Below are 17,560 nucleotides of genomic sequence, written 5' to 3'. Positions count from 1 at the left end.
GACCAATGTCAAACAGAAGCTACAAAGAGGCATTGTTGCAAAGTTCCAAGGCCCATAGGAAAATCTACACAATACAGTAAAAAATGTCGTTATTCGAAAATAGTCCTACAATATATAATGAAGGAAGACATTATTACATGATTCCCTTACCTGGATGTTCCAAGCAACCGAGCATGAAAGCTGAGTGCCCACTGTAAGAACGCCACCCGGAAAGAAAAGTGGAGTTAGTCGTGTCGCGCAAGAATCCTCGGCAGTCGACATTGTATTCTCGCACCTACTGGGCGCCATACCACACAGGCCAGTCGATGTCAAGTTACTCATCAGGTTGTGTTCCTTCTTCGCCACTTTTTACCTCAAGAAAGCGAGTACTCCACACAGCAAACACTTCACGCTTACTACGTGTGACCAATTTTAGAGTGTATTCTAAGTCCCTTTTCTGCAATACTGCAGATCTCCGGAAGGTCCTTCAATGGTGTGACAAGTCCGCCTCGGTTCTTTTCTGTGATAAGGTCTGGGAGTTCACTCGATTCACGCATGGCACAGCACTCCTCACAATTGGTGACAGCACACGCCTTGTGAGCCACAAATTCCATTATGTACGGCACAATAGAACTCATAACTACTGAAAGGTTCTGAGGGAGATCCACACAATGAGTGCAGTCGTGCTCATCATCCAAAGCTTCGAGCAGCGATCACCTCCTGTGTGATGTAGCTGCTGTTGGCGACTCAGCAAGTCTGAGCGCACTTGACATGTTTAGGACAGTCACCCAGATATCGGCAGCAGTTTCCAGTCCTCTTGTTTGCCCTGTCCTATCGAAGCAGTCTGCTTCAAGGTGCACTGAACCTAAGACGTCATTCTTCTTTGCCGTCCAACCTTCTCGCCTCACAGCGCACTCCCATGCACTGCGCAATCCAACGTCTTTAGGGAACCTGAAACGTACAAAAATGTTTCACAGTGTCTCTGTGGCACCCAGACGCAAAAGGGAGATATTTGTAGCCGCAAATGCATTCATAATCACATTAAGTATGTGAGGGAAAGCGAGCGAGCGAAGCACACCTACTTACACGTGGAAAGTTATCTCCGGTGTTTGCTTCACACGATTCGTGCAGCCAAATGCTGCGCAAGAGCCCACCATCGTCTTGAGAAGTGATCACAGTCATCTTCCACAGCCACCTTGTTTGATTAGGGGCGCCGCATGCAACATCACTAGCACAAAAACAACGCAGAAGCCACATGTGCCTGCACACGCCACAATGTGCCCGACCGCTTTCTGCCCTGAGCAAAATGGCAGCACGTCGGCGTCAGCTGTGGAGCACCTCCGCCACTCCAGAAAGTTTAATATAACCTCCTCAGTGCTATTGGTACTCTATCTGTTACTCTTGGCGGGCAGGAAACTTCAAGTTTCGCTTCATTACAGTCGCTTTTAGCGTACAAATTTGAAGGCGCAGACACAGCCCCCAAAGAAAAAATCTGTCCTAGAATGTAAATGTGAATTTCCGCCTGAGCTGTTCATTAAGGGAAGTTTCATTTAGATTATTGAAATAGTCGCTTTAGGTCACTGAATATTGCAGTTCTGTGTGATTTATTAGACAGTTATTGATGTTGTTATAATTCAAAGGAGTCTGGTGTAGTTGGCGAAATGTTACAGCAACAGCTTAATGTTTTATCAATCACTGTAACTTTCTATACTGTCGATTGTGGCTGCATTCAGCTAAGAAAATTAATACACATATTAGTTTTCGGCTCGTTTAGTTTTTTGAAACATTAACTAAAACACGATATATTTGACAAGCTTAAAAGCTTTGATTGAGGAAATTCCTATCAGCAAAAGATCATTAACAAGCCCTAAAGAAACCCCTTTAACTTCAATTTGTTTTATAAATAGCTTTGCCTGAAGAATGAAGAAATTCATATTACGACGCGTGATTGAAGAAATAATAAAACCAACGGTGACGCTTCATTGACATGCACCTGTTAATTGTTATGTAGGTAATAATGAGGGCAATAAAAGTTTCCCGGAAACTTCGCGATCTTATAGAAATTGCAGGCGATGTCGTGGAAACTTTCCGGGTCGTCGGGGAACGTAACTTCAGCACGGAAGAAGCACCCCACGATCAGCTCCGACATGCTCTTCACTGCGCGGCACACCATCGGCTGGCTAACGTTGACCAGATCGCGAGTGACGACCTGGAAGGTCCTAGCGTCGTAAAAGCGTAGTGCAATTAGCAGCTGCAGCATAGGCGGGATGGGCGACCTGCGGTTTGTGGGGAGGCGGGCCAGCAAGTCGACGACGGTCTCCTTGGTGAGTCGATATCGATAGAGAAACTCGCCGTCGCTGTAATGCTCCAAGGGGTTTTGCCGATCCCTGAAGCGTGGTCGCAGCGCATTTTCCGCCGGGAGCTCGTCTCCCTGATCGACAACTTCTTTCACAAATAGCACAAACTCAACGTCCTCAAAATTAGCGTCGTCAGCCGCCATGACGAGTGACTGGAGGGACGACTCAAGGTGGCCGGCCAGCTCCCTTGAGATTTCGAGGACTGGTGGCGGGGGAATTCCCCGCTGGGGGCGTGTCTCCTCAAGTTGAGGTGTGTCTAAGAAAGGAAAAACTTGCTTGAAGATCGCCTTCGAGTGGAAGGATTCGTCAAGTGGTGACTGAGAATACAGGGGTTAGCCTCAGCATCATCGAACCAGCCTGGCGCCAATGCTTCTTGGGAAGGCATGGCTACAAGAAACCCTCTTAGCATACTTGTATACCTCAACCTCCTGTCTTCATCAGTGCCCACCACTGCCCGCTGCGCACTCAGCGAACTAACCACACTGTTTTCACTCCTAAAACGCTTTTTTGCTAATTTCGTCATGGCGATCTTCAATTTAAACCTAGAAGCTCCATTTCATCAGTGGCCGACATTACTGACCTTTTGCTCCCACTTGTGGTCTCAACGTCCACCTCCAGCTTCCATTTGCCGATCACCGAATGCCTGATTGTTATCCACTCCATCGAAGCTGCTCAAACAGTACCCCCTAGATGTCATAGTGAGCCACAGCCTTGGAATCAAGTGAGGCACTGACGTGCATAGCTCAGTGCTTGTGCTGATGGCTTGGATCTATTGAGCGAGGGATCCAATTCCACAAGGTTCTCGCTGCATTCTCATTCTGCAGGCTGCAGGGATGACCTGGCCGCTTCCGCTGAGGCGTCTGCCCGCAGCAGTAGTGGTCGCCTGCCTTCTTGCGTGACCAGCTCGCTTGCTCCTCCTGCCGCTCCCTTTCAGTGGGCTGTGGAGCTGTCCCCGCGTGCTCTGTGCGCCGAGGGGCCCGCGTAGCGCTGATGTCTTCTCGCCCACTGGCTGGCTGAGCCGTCGCAGTTGAAAATTTCGTCAGCTGCGCCAGTTATCTTTGGGGGTTCTTTTCCTGGTACATCTCCCCCGAGCCGCAGCAGTGCCAAAAATCTGACTCCAGGGATGATCTTCAACTGACAAACTCAGGTGCCGATACTAAACTGTCATTTATTTACAACCAAGCGCTCGAGTGCATGGAGCCCGAAGATGACGGGCCAAGAGCTTTGGTGCCCAGGCCCCGTCTCTCCGTCTTCGCTCCAGTCTTTCTTCATCTTGCCACTCAGGAGGGAGGGGGGGGGGGAAAGGCGAGCATCCTCCACTGGTTTCAAGCGTACGCCCATATATCACTGCCCCCACGATGGCTGTGAGCAGCGCGGGCAGTCTGTGAACATCCGGTGTGTGTGGATGCAGCCGCTTGTCGGAATGCGCAGTGTTTGAAGGCTCCGGATGGCACACTTGCTTCCGGTCCATGCTGCTCTGCCGAGGGACTGTGCCAGTTTGTTCGTCGTCTAAGTGCCCAACAAAGGCCTCGAACTTATGGCTGCTGGTACACGTTCTATATCCATTGGTACACGTTCAAGCAGACTGCAGTGCTTCTGCTAAGCAGCTGTGAATGAGTAAAGCGGGGTTTTAACAGTGATGGAATGTTGGGAGGTTTCGACTTCCTGCTTTCTTTTTCTGTCGTGGTAATGAGAAGCAAATGCAACCAACTTACTCGCACAGCCACCGTTACGTTCATTTCCTTGAGGTTATTTGGGCTGACATATTTCGGCAGCTTGGGAGGCACACGAAGCTGCTTTACTGAGTCCACTTCTTGCAGAGCCCTGTAGGAATCGAAGTCCACCTTGTGCTCTCCAAGTTGTAAAAGTAAAAATTCAATGCCACGAGAGAATAAGAAACAAAAAAGCAAGAAAACAAGAAAACACTAAAAAACAAGAAATAAGAAAAGAAACAATAGCTATAAGACAAGGCAGGAGTAAGGCTCACAATGGCAAACTTGTGACAAAGCAGATGACCTTGTACGCTCTTAATTATGTGAGGCACGTCGCACAAAAATGTACAACTTCTCCTTTGCACACAGAGGTGTTTAACTCTGTGGTTTTGGGGCATGGAACTTTCCCGTGATGCCTAAAGCGAGCCACATTGCTTTGTTCGTTGCCGCGTCGTCACTGATGACTCCGATTTCAATAACATTTTCTTTGTTCAATTGCGAAATCGCCTCTTTAGCCAGTCTTGCCAGCACCCTCCCAGCTGCAGGATGCCTCTTTGCAAAGCTAGCAATGGGCTAAACCCACGAGTGGAATGAGTGTACAAACATTAGGACCAATGCATGGTAAGCTGGTATTGCCGAGTTTTTGTTTTCACCATAATCAACAAAACCATCAACTTTGTATGCCGTTTTGTTGAATGCCAGAGCCTGGTGGACCTTCATTTCGTCAAGTATTAGTATGCCAAAGTGCTCAACTGCCTTCTTCCCTTGCATAAATGCACCAATGCTAGATAGGAGCAACTTGTTGAACCCAAACTCTCAGGGCACTCCTTTTATGACTTGCCTCAGTGTTGTAGGCAGGGAGAGGCAGAATGCTCATCTTTGTCACTAGCTTGTAGGAGCTTGGACTAGACATTCTTAGCAGCAGGCAACTTATCAGCCATTCCTGCCCATATCTCCTTCCCCTTGATGATTCCACTTTTTCACTCATCAATGCTGGATGATGGGAGAGTTAGGCACTCTTTTTGGATGGCCATCATGAAGTCAAGCCAGACTTCGTATATATCATTGGGCGACTCCTCAGAGAGAGCCATGGACCATGGGGCCAGGTGCACGAGCTGCTGCAGATGTGGAACATCCATTTTGTGGAACAGCTGTACCGTCTTAGCAAAACAGCCGTATTTAGGCAGGTGTTGAAAGATGTCAACCGTGAGTGCGGAGTGGTCTGATCCTGGAAGAGTCGGAGAAAGGTTGCAAGTGTGCACTAGGGTGGCATTTGTGGCAAATGCCAGATCCAGAAATGCTCTTCGGCCAGATTGAGCAGTGTATGATGCCTCTTGAGCAAGCTGAGTTAGACGAGCACCATGGACAACTTCCAGGAGGTAGTCGTCGACGGCATCGGATGGGGAGGGTGCTTCAACGTTGGACCAGTCGACATGAGCATTGAAGTCTCCGGCAACATACACGTTGACGTAATGCTTTGAGGTGGCATTCGACAGGGGCACACTGAGCATGTCGTACGACTCCCTTCATAGTGGTGGGGGGCAGTACACGCAGCATTTGAGGGACGTTCCCTTGGCAAACGTCACCTCTACGAACACGGCCTCAAAGTTCGGAGACTCAAGGTCAGCCCGTCTATGGGATGGCAGCTGCGCTGGCGTTGCTATCAAAACTCCACCTCCAAGGGAGCCGCGGTCGTGGCGATGAAGCGTATACGGTGCCCCTCCAGTTACTTGGCTGTCGTACACTGACGAGTCAAGCCAAGTTTCACACAATGCAAAAATGTGAGACGGGTGGGCCTGGAGACTGGCGCGAAAGTCCAGTAGTTTGTTCTTGATTGATCTTACGTTGGAGAACCAAATTGTGACAGTTTGCGAGGGTGGGTAGCGCTTACTGGGAGTTGAGCCTTGCTCGGGCAGCAGGGAACTCGGACAGAGAGCTGCTGGGGCTGCGTCGTCGAAAAGGTCGTCGGAAAGAGGAGGGAGGGAGCACCCAAAACAGTGCCATGAACAGTCGGACCGGCCGAGCCGGCGGTACTCGGCGAGCGGCATGTGAACACACGCACGAAGAGACCACCGATTGCACGTATCACAGCACAGCGCTGCTTGATTGTCACGGACACGCTTGTCGCATCATTGACACAGCAGGGCGGTGGGGCCGGGATTCAGACAGACATCGCTGCTTAGTAGCAGCGAGGGAGTTGCATCGATGGAGGAGGTTAGGAGCAAGGAGAAGGAGGTGCTGGAAGACGTTGTGCCGGGCGAGTGGGGACGCCGGAGTAGGCCTAGCAGCGTTGCAGGCAGGGAAGCTGGCTGGGCAAGCGTAGAGCGGGGCTTCTGGTCATTCGTAGAATGCGTATTGACGGCGAGCACTAGCGAGCATAACATGATGAACGCAAAAAAGGTTCGGGGAGGAGAACGGCGGCGGAACTTCGGAGCACATTTGTGGCTTGTACACACACCACCCGCCATCTTTCGCATCCCTTTCGCATGCATTTGCACTGCGGACATAGGCTCTTATCAGAGAGCACCATGCAGTTTTTGCTCTTCCACACATTTTGTGTTCTGAAGGCTGTTGTTGACGTTGTTATAGCAGGAAACAGGTGATAAGGGCATCCTGTACAGGGCTTCAACAAGTCAACGAATCAAAGGAAAAGGGCCACCCTGTTCATTTCATTCCATTTATTCATCCTTAAGGGCCCAAAGGCATTACATGAGGCGGGAGGCGTACATCAAGGTTGCAACGTCTTCATAAAAAAGTAGCAGTCATCACAGATTTTAACAAGGAACAACAAAAAAGGAAATAAAACAAGAAAGGAATGAACACTCAAGTGACAGCAGTAAGGCTATTAATCAATTTTGCAGCAGTGTAATAACGAGACAAAAGAAAAAAGACGAAGAATGCAAGCATGGTATTTAGGCGGCATCGTTTTGGTTACTTAAATTGGTTAGCTTTTCATGAAATTTTGTGCAGTCGCTGCACTGGGCAATATTATCCAGGACAGTGTTTCAAAGCATGACGGCATGAGGTAAGAATGAGGTGCTGATCGCCATCGTGCGACACTTTATCGTCAATAAGACGCGAATGAGAGATAAATGGGATGATGTTCAGCGCGGGCGTTTAAGGAGGGCATGTCCTGACCGGGTGGAGTAAAAGAAGGTGTGAAGGAGGCAGAGATGAGAAGTTATGTGCCGTGAAGCAAGCGATTGAAGAGACAGAGTTTGTTTTAAGGTGGTTATGCTGATGTGTCTTGAATATTGTGAAGCAATGAAATGAGCAGTGTGCTCTTTCACGGCTTCTAAGTCGTCGGTGAGATAAGCTTGTAATGGATGATGCATACTGAAGTTTTGGTCGAACGTACGTTAAATAAGCAGATTTTTTTTTTATTTCAGAAGATGCGGATTTTAAGTTGCGTTGCAAGTACCCAAGTTTGCGTGAAGCTTCACAGCGGATTGTTTGAATGTGTGTCATCCATGATAGTGATGGCGTATGAAGGCCTAGATAGTTATAAGCACTGATGTGGCCAATAGGAACTGAGTGAATGTGATAAGTATGACCCATGATGGTAAATTTGCATGGGAAAGACATTACTTTGCATTTTGCTAGGTTTAAGGACTTTAAACCATTTTTCTCACCACACACCAGTAGTGTCAAGATCATGTTGCAGGGCAGTGGGGTCGTTAGGCGTATGAAGGGGGTTTGAAGCGTATGAAAGGACACAGTCGTCCGCAAAAAGGTACAAATGTTAGTTCGAAACATTTGCTCATTTTTTTTGTTACCAGTCCATAGGTACATTTCTTTAGGGGATTTCTGATGCATTTGATGATGTTTGGGACATCGCAAATGAAATAAATCCTCCGAGAAGGCTCCCATGGGTGCTCGATGTGGTGACATGCAGAGTCCAGCTTCCCCGATTATACCAAGCTGGGTCCACATTGAGCAGTTGTTTCCATCTCTGTTGCTTATTGCAGCAAGCACTGAGGCATTGCTTTTGTGCAGCTCAAGCACAGCACTCAGCACCAGTTTAGAAAGCACCTTCCCAGGTGCTGCTGCTTTTGTCACGAAGCTTGCTATGGGCTGCACCCAGTCCTCAAACAGTGGCACAAACGTGAGGACTAGCCCATGATCAGCAAGCTGATGTGTGGATGCTATGTCAACCATAGTCGACGAACACGTCGATTTTGCAGGACAGCTCGTTTAAGGCAACAGACTGTTTTAGATTTATCCCGTCCAGATGTAGAATGCCACACCTCCTGATGTGGCTTTTTCTCTGAACGTTTGCTCTAATGGTAGTTAGAGCAACTTGATTGTACCCGTATTTGCATGGGATTCCACTGATGATTTGACGCAAATGGGCTTTAGTGGTAAACGGCAACAGCTTCATGTCTGGTATCAGTGTATGAGCTTTTGGACTTGAAATTTGCAACAAGAGGCATGTAATCAGCTATTGGTTGTCGTAACGCCTTCTGTTTTGCATGTTTGCTTTTGCTGCCCATATGGCCGTTTTGAATGCCAGTTGCAGCTTTGCTGGGAGAACGTGAAGCACACTTGCAATGTTAGCTTCAGTCCCTCTACAAAGTTGTTTTTTCATAGCAGGCAGCTCTTTGATCAGCTTTTCTCTGTAAGCGTCGCTCGGATAACTTGACGACGCAACGTTTTTATGCACTTGCTCTTGGGTCTCGGTTTGCATGCCCTTGACAGTTCTTCGTGCGCATCAAAAACAGTCTACTCAGCGTTTTGCATTCTGTACAGGTGGCATCTAAGCTCAGCGTAGAGCACATTTTGCATCGCGAAGTCTTGCCATCTTTACTGGCTACTGACAAGGATGGCATTTGGGGGTAGAGCTTGGCAAGAAAGCCCTGACATTGCTTAAGCTTTTCCGCGGAGCTGAGCAAGCATGTTAGGTCTCCAGATGTGAGTTTCCTGTGTAGACAGTTGATGGTACAAGTGGCCCATTCGCACTGACTGACAAAAAAAGGTTGCTTGAGAACGTCACTGCCTTGCCGACTTTAGTGATTGCATTTTCTACTTCAAGTTTGTTCAGTATGACAATAGAACAGAGTTCAGTCGACCAGCCTTGCACCCACCGTCCGTCTTGTGCCAATGCCAATAGCTTCTAGAACAGGGACTGAGTGCTATTGAGTGCGGTGCTGCCTGCTCAAAGCAGCCTCCCTTCCCATCATCAAAGGTGCTTGAAGCTGCGTTATCTTGTTCGGCGTCGTCCGGAACATTCCGGCGCTTCGGTTGGGGAGGTGGATTCACGGCAGAAGCTTTGCATTTCCTCAAAGGCTTTGGAAGATATTTTGGACAGTTCGGAAACAAGCGGGGTACGACGTCATCCCTGAGGCTTCATTCGCCTTGTTGATGGTGCTTATGCTGACGTGGCCTTCGTGATTGTCAAGAATTACAAGAATGGGTTCTTCCTTCGAGAATTTTTTATGCCTCACAATGTGCTCTAATGCCAGCAAAAACAGTTCGCCGGACATCCATCCCGACCTGTTGGCCAAACCAACACTTCCGGCTGGTGCAGCTTTCAGAAAAAAATATCCTTGAATCTCACACATGGAAAAATAAACACTGTGGGAAGAGTGTTGCCTATAGCATTGACACTGCACAGAACACTCGCCAATTCACCGTGATCTGCTGAGGTCACTTGACCAATTTGCTTTGACCGCAAACTGCTACAATCTCTGGTGGATTAGGTGCCTGTTTCATCGCAATTGTAGATGCGGTCTGGAGCGAGCTTGTGTCTGTCGTAGACACCTTTCAGGTTTGAAAGGAGAGCATCCACGTTGTTCTTGTTGAAGCTTGTTGCCTGACTAAGACTGTTCGCTTTCGGTGATCGAAGTGAAAGCTCAGGATGGCGGCTAACGAAGCCCAAAAACCAGTTTCTTCCAGCTATGTTGTTGAGGTCCCATGATGCCAAGCACTTCCGGTTTAACACTGTTGCGAACTGGTATGCCAGTGAACAAACCTGTATTCTTGTGAGGCCATAATGCATCTTGCTGGCCTTCATCAAATATTCTTTCAAGAATACTTCATCTTCTCATGTGAAGATTATACCGCAGAAGTTATCTTCGTGATGTTCTTTTCCACGGGGCTTCTCCTCCAAGCCGCAGCAGCGCTGAGGATCTGACCCCGGGTATCCTCAACTGACAAACTCAGCTTCCGATGCAAAAACTGTACATTTATTTACAGCCCAGCGGGCGGCTAAAAAACAGTGCTCGGGCGGAGCCCAAAGACGGCGGGCCGAGCTCTCCCGCGCCCGGACCGCGTCTCTCTCTCTTCATCTTCCCCTCCTCCTGCCGCTGAGGGCCGGGGAAGCAGGAAAAACCAGTCATCTTCGTCGGTGGCCATCCCATGTGGTGGCGGTTAGGACATCCGGTGCGAGCAGGCGCGGCCTTTGTTGGAATGCGTTGCGTTCGAAAGCGCCGCGCAACACGTGCTTTCCATTTCCGCGCTGCTCGCCCCAGGGCCCGCGGCAGTTCGTGCGTTGAAGCACCCAATAGCAGACCAAATTGGACTTGAACAAGATGCTGCCTCTGTCACTGCATTCTTTGTACTTCTTGACTGCTCGGCGAAGCAATGATTTTGATGTTTTAAGAGCTTGTGCTACGTCTCTTATGCTTTTCGGCTCATCGCACACCAATGTCACAGCATCCAGCATCAAACTGTTCGATGTCTGAACTCTGTTGAGATACTCTTTCGTGTATACCCTTGGCATCTTCCTGAAAATCGAAATGGATCGTTAACTTCAAATGGAAACACACAAAGTGTGCTTAAGTTCGTTACATACACTTTAGAGCACTCCTACTGTAGCGTACACATGCTTATTCCTGGCTGCTCACAAATGTGTAGGGCACTCAAAACTTTGGAAGTGTTGCGACATTGGCTTTTGTGAAGCCCTGCTTGCTCAACGTAACCAGCCTGTCTATTATTTAACCTAATTTTTACGGAAGCAAGTATTTATGCAGTTAAATTATAAAACAAAAATGACTTTTTGGAGCTATTGAAGCCCAACAATGAAGCTGATTCACTTGACACAGCACCAGATTTATTCCAGGGAGGAATCGGACAGTCTCCCATTCCTTTCAAAATATGTTACACATGGACAAAAACATACATTGGCAAAAATTCTCTTGTTAGGGCTAAACTTTTTACGGCTTGCAGTATGACACTGATATGTATCTCCGGACACAAAATTGTGTCAGCGTAGGCAGGGTGGTTTAATTCTGAAATAGTTGCAATTGAGACGGTGGAAACTTACTTTTGACTCGTGAAATCGGCAAACTTCTAGTCAGAGAAGGATCCATCCACCGAAGACGTCCACCATTACAGCCAAGCTACCAGCATGCTAGCGACGTCTCGTGGGCAGTCGGTGAATGAGTTCGAACTGACTGCTGGAGAGATAAGCAAGCTATCCCATTCCTCTAAGCGTCCCAAACCTTCCGACTCTCCCCAACATTCCTAGCTATCAATAATTTCTCTAACACTTTTCTTGTTCTTTCAAAGAAAGCACCAAGAAAGGCACGGGCTGACCACCTTTTTTTACTTTCTTCGGCTTTGGCTGCTGAAGCCTTTTTGTTGAACGTCCTTGGGTTTTCCCTATCGGAAGCTTGATAGGGACGTCATTTTCTTCTACATCCTGCATCTACTTCTGTGCACCATTCATCTGCAAACCATCCTCTGAGACGTTGTCATGTGGTTTGCTGCTGCACTGGTCATGTTCAATGTAGTTGGCGTCTGGGGTGTGTCCTTCGGTACAGCCTGCTTCTCCCACATCGTCCCCTTTCAGCCAAGCTGCCTTCATGTCTTCAATAAGCGCGAGACGCGCTAGAAAAAACTCTGGGCAGTAGTCTGCAAGTGTCTGCAAGTCAGCCTTAAGAGTTTGCATGGCAAACTTGTACCGCTGATTGTGGTTCGTCCGTTTGAAAGAGGGCATCGAACCAATTTCGACATTCTCTGGAAAGTGGCCATGTCTTGCATTTGAATCTTTACATGGCCCAACAAAGTGCATTTGGTAGGTCTTAAACCAACGCTTGTGCCGATCAGGTTCAGTTGAGAACTTGACACACACTGCTAAGAAATGCCCGCACAGTAGCCCCGGCATCTTTGAAAACGTTGTGCGGCTGCAAGCCTAGCTGTCCAGGCAATCCTGATGCCAAGCGTCTTCTAATCCGCATGCGACTTCACATTTATCCTTTGAAGCTTTCCTGATTTCGCGATCACCTTCCTTCCTCCATCTTCGTTGGCTGCTTGCTCACCAAGTGAGATGCACAGGAAGTCAAAACCTTTGCACACTGCCTCTCGGTGTCGTGTAAGGTGCTGTAGGAGTAAAAGTGGCAGGTCTTGAGTAGAGCCGCAGCATGGCATGTGCTTTGCTGGCTGATACTAGCTAACTTCAGAAGCTTGGCTAGTGCTTCATGGAGCTTGCAGCATGAATTGAGCACTTTCTCAATTAGGTCATTGTGTGACTCCACACGATTGGTAGTGTTGTCGCCAAAAGTGAATTCTTTGTCACAAGTATGACGGACCCACATTTCCGTTATATTGCCCCAGTCAAAGTACACAATTGCCTCCTGGCTGGCGTAGCACTAAAACTCTGCTTTCGCTTCCTGGAATTTTTCTGTGGTGGGAGCGTGCAGCATTTCTTTGAAACTGCAAATCATCTTTTGCTTCTCTTCGACTGACCTAGTTCCTAAATGGCCAGCTGCTACTCCAGATGCCTTGACCACATGGAATTAGTCTCTGGGCTACCGGGGTTTTCTTTGACAAATGTTTCGAAGAGATTGGACACAACGTGGTACTGCTCCGAGGCCACGGAGGCGTAGCCAACCACTTGACTTGCACCACACCTATCTTGGACAGGAAAAACGGAAAGGGGCATCTTCAGCTTATTTGTACAATATATCGCATCGAGCAGAAGAACTTCGGGAAATGATTCGATCGCATGCTGCATGTGCGCTGTCTGCGCCAGCAAGATTTGAAGCTGCTTGGCCTCATTGGTGAGGGCAGTCATCTTCGCCTTGTGATTGGTTTGGCAGTTTTCTATTTCCTGTATCAGCTGCTCAACTTCATCGTCACACCCTTCCAGACTCCGCTTCAAATTGCACAAATCTTTCAATAGGACTCTTTTGCCTGCGGAAAAGAACATATTTCAAGCAGGTGATGTGATGTTAACGTTTATTACACATTGAGGAAACATGAATTACGAAAAGCTGATCGAGTGGTCCTATTGTGATAAATTAGAATATATAAGCTATGAGAAGTTAAAAGCCGTTTAACTCTTTTGTTACTGCAGGAAATTGACCAATTTTAAGAGGTCCAACAAAACATTTTTTGTGTGCTAAATACATTGGTTAGGCACATATTGCAGTGACATAAAATTCAGGTGATTCAACGCCCTTTCCAAAAAGGCCAGTTTTTGAAACTTTTTTTATAAATTATGGCAGTGGCAAATCATAATCGAAATGAGACTTTTCTTTGAGACTTTGGAGAAAATGTTGAAAAGAAGAGTATAACAAACCGCAGATAGTGCAAAAAATTTAGAAGATAAATTTTGAAGGTAAACATAGCAAAAACACTTTTTCGAAAAAAATTCCGTAGCTCGGAACAATTTATCAGATATAAAAAAAAAATGTTTGCATACATGGTGCATGTGCCTTGCGGTGAAGCCCAGCCTCCATTTCAAAATGCCTAATTTTGAATGGTTCTTTGGAAAAAATCTTGTACTGTGACATTATTGGAGGCACCAATTTGTGCTCACGTGATCAGAAAATACCTTCTCCATCAATTAATTTGCAATTTGTGGCCAGCACAAGATTCGGGGCAAGTGCACGATGTGAAGAAATCTGCTTGGAATTGAAAATGAAGCTCGATGTTGTATGCTTGTTGACATTCTCCTTTATATATCAGAACTTTCACTTGCAGTTTAATTTCATAATTTGAGTTGTTATTGTAGCCCTGCTTGCAGGAATGAGGTGTGGTACGCTAGAATCGGGGCCAACAAGCTTTAAACAACTAGCTGTCGCACGACAAATAGAGTTAGGCACTACAAGCCTCATGCATTGCAGCGCCACCTAACACTTTTGAAAAGAAACAATACGACACCTATTTGAGACCTGACTTTGAGGCTTGACTTACGTGAACTTGGGACCGCATTGTAGTACACGCACATAGAGTGGCAGGCGCTAGTTCTTACAACACGTACACTTCACACTTCACTGGCCAAACCTCTCATTAACAATCATTAAGATGTTTGCCTTTTCTTTCTCATCTTCTTGTCAGTATTCATCAGCCCCTGGAGTCCTCCTTGCTCATTTGTTAGGTTTTATTAGTGGTGACATTCTTCATTCACCTGTACCAGTTGCTCTAAAACTGCAGTGCACATTAACTCGACCTTTTGACTCCTTGCCACCTTTGCAGTGTTCCTGAAATTTTAGTCTTGTCAGGCAGAAGGTGATGAAAGCAGGCCATCTCTTTGGCACCGACAACATCAGCTGCAGTGTACGGCTCCATTTCCTGTTTATTCTCTACTCACCGCAAGGTTGCTACTTCTTGATCCGTTGCATTCTGCTTGCCAGAAACAGTTTGCCGGGTTATGGTGTTCCGCGGGAAAAAGCGGTGGATCCAGCCAGAATATGCTTTGAAGCTGGCGACGTTGGGAATCGCAGCTAACTGTTACACCTCCTCCTTTATTATTTAGCCTGACATGGGCACGTTCTGTGCTCTGACGTCCTTAAACCAGGTCAACACTGCTAAGTCAATCTTAAAGGGACCATATTAAAGTGACCATATGGTCATTTGCAGTGGAAGCATATAACCTGACCTGATTGGTTCCTCGTTTGTCGAGCCGGAAACCTTCGTGGCCTGGCCAGGGACATTTTCTCGACGGCACTAGTGAGCGCCCTCACGCTTTCTTGGAGGGATGTCAGCATTTCTGGCGCATTCACTCCCTTTGGAGTGTGGCCCTGGTACTGGCTTAGCGCCCCTCCCCTGCCCCTCTCATTTGAGCCAGGAGAAAATGGTGATGCGGCTACGAATCCGGGTAGCGAGTGGGTGGGCATGGCTGCCATAGCGTGCTGTGCCATGGTCCCTACATGCGTGAGGCACTGCAGGTGCTGGAGAAACTCGTTGGTAGTTTTGGGATTGGATATCGCCACCCTCTCCATCATTTCCGGGCGCAACCCTCGCAACAGGCAGCGCACCTTTTCGCCCTCCGTCATGGTGGTGTTGGCACGGCCGCAAAGGTACAAAATGCTGGACACGTACTGCCTCGGCGTTTCCCCCGGCAGCTGTCGCCTCTCCTGAAGTTGTATGTAGGCCCAGTCTTGCACGTGCTCCCCTGCAAAATCTTCCCGGAGCGCTTTTTGCCATTCCTCCCATGTTACCAGCGGCCGCGTCGGTGCCTCGCGCAGGACAGAGCTGTACCACCGCCTCGCCTCGTTGTCGAGGACAAATATTAAATTATTCGCCTTGTTCTCATTGGACTAGCCAAGGGCGGTGCCATACCGTTCGTATAGCCGTATCCAATCTTCTACGTCCTCGTCTGCGTGACCCTTGAAAAGGGGAGCAGGACCGTATGGTCGTGTTACATTCCTGGCCAAATCTGTGTCCGTAGTTCCGTTCATGGTGACCGTAATCGTGCGGGTTCTCAGCACTCTCTCTGTGGTGTCCTGGCTCATTTATGCGACGACCTTCTTGCTTCAGTAACGATTCGAAAAAGCTCCTCAAAAGGCTCGTGTAGGTTTCTTCCCGTGTTCTCGAACTCCTCGTCGCACCACTTTTGGTTGGGGTCAATGGGGGCGGACGCGGTGGACGTGTCGCAAAGACGGGCTTTAACTGCTGTGTGGCGTGCGCGGCAACACTGACCGCGAGATTTTCGTGAATTCTCCATACTACGGGTGACGTACCCCGCACCTCGACCACTTTGTCGCGTATAGAAAAAGCAGACTGAGATGCTTCAATCTTCGAACGCAGTACCCGACTAGGTGCGGCAGAGGACGAGCGTCCGGGCTAACGAGGACAGCGGGGGAGCTGCCTCAGGCGTTAGCATTCGGCAACGGCGGTTAACTGCGAGCCTCCGTGCATAACGAGGGCAGCGGGGAGCTGCCACAAGCGTCAGCCTTTTGGCGGCGCGAAGTGTGGGCGGAAGCAAAGAAAGGACAGGGTCCAGCCAAGTCTCGGTTCTCGCTCCCGCTCACGACCGACCGCTGTGGCTCCCCGCGCCCTTTTTATACCCTCCCCGTGAGTGCCCGAATGGGGAACGCATGGGGGGAACGGTAGCTTTTCCTGGAACCCTCGAACGATGGACTGCGCTCTCTGCCGGACCCTAGTGCGACTGCTCTCCTTTATTTTCTGTGTCAGAACATAGGTGGCACCACACTACAATACATTTTCGTTATACTAACATAGATGGCACCACGCTACGCTACAGCTTCTTGCTTGAATGAATTTCTCTCAGCAGTCCTCCATTTCTGCTGATGTGTCCATCTTGCTGCTCACTCATCATGTGCGCGTTCACCTTGAGCAACAGTATTGCTTTAAATGTGGTCAAATGAAGCGGCGTCTTTCCTGCAGTCCACGCCTTATTCATCAAGGGAAACACCCTTCCCACTGGGGCATTGGGGCAGCACTTCCTGTACTTTTAAGGCCTGAACGCTGCTGCCGTGACTTCACAAAGTGGAGGCGGAGGCGGCACCCGGTCGCCTTGGAGGAGTGCATATAGCACGCACTGTGAATTCATGAACAGGCTACCTCCATCGCTCCAATATAAAGCGTACAGCTGCAAACATAGAATGACAAGTGAACCTCACACATTATGACATCTTCATTCTTTCTAGCTGACAGAAAGAAAAAATGCTTGCTCAAAAGGAATAGCAAGCGCTCGAAAACATTGTTTGCCGAGCTTCCAGCAATACAGCACAGTAGTAAACGGGAACAGAGATATCTGATGCCCGAAAGTCATTTTTCTTTATTGGTTCTTACACATGGATGCGGCCACTAGCAAGCTTTCTGGTGTTGTGCACCTCTAAAGCCGTAAGCTGATTCCTTCCTTTCGTGAAGGCAAATACGTGCAACTGCATGCAGTAGAGACCAAGAGTGTCTGCAATGTCGAAACCCCGGTCTGCCAACGCATCACCACCCTGCGTTGACATGTCGAGTACAGCGCAGTTCTCTGTGATGTGTTTGTCACGGCCTGTTCCACCCCACCCCTCGGGAATTGAGGGCTGATTCCAATCAAATACTTAGCCGTGTTGCTGCTCTCATATTGTGCCCAGGTCTCACTACGTGGCTCCATGGAAGATGGCCGCTCAATTTTAACCTCGAAACAGTCAATAATGACAGCAACCTTAGCACCAAACAAATCTAGAAAAGCTTGCGGCATGGCCTTCTGAATGAATGGCATTCCTAGATGGCCAGAAAATTCGAGATTTCAGCCCCCAGAAGGCAGGATTCAGTCACTTGCCGAAAATTCGGCTGACAGTCGAATCGGGCGGGCCGAGCCTGTCGCCT

The 17,560-nt window shown here is 48.3% G+C and overlaps 1 pseudogene; it reads right to left on the bottom strand.

Annotated features, from left to right (window-relative positions):
- Nucleotides 1–11,531: 11,531 nt before the first annotated feature.
- LOC144146452 (uncharacterized) lies at nt 11,532–12,865 on the bottom strand (annotated as a pseudogene).
- Nucleotides 12,866–17,560: the final 4,695 nt, after the last annotated feature.

The sequence above is a fragment of the Haemaphysalis longicornis genome, unplaced genomic scaffold, assembly GCF_048455015.1.
Source record: "Haemaphysalis longicornis isolate Haplotype H1 unplaced genomic scaffold, Haemaphysalis longicornis Haplotype H1 scaffold_7, whole genome shotgun sequence".
Taxonomy (NCBI): domain Eukaryota; kingdom Metazoa; phylum Arthropoda; class Arachnida; order Ixodida; family Ixodidae; genus Haemaphysalis; species Haemaphysalis longicornis.
The sequence above is the reverse complement of the archived record's forward strand: the minus strand, read 5'-3'. Positions and strand labels throughout refer to the sequence as shown.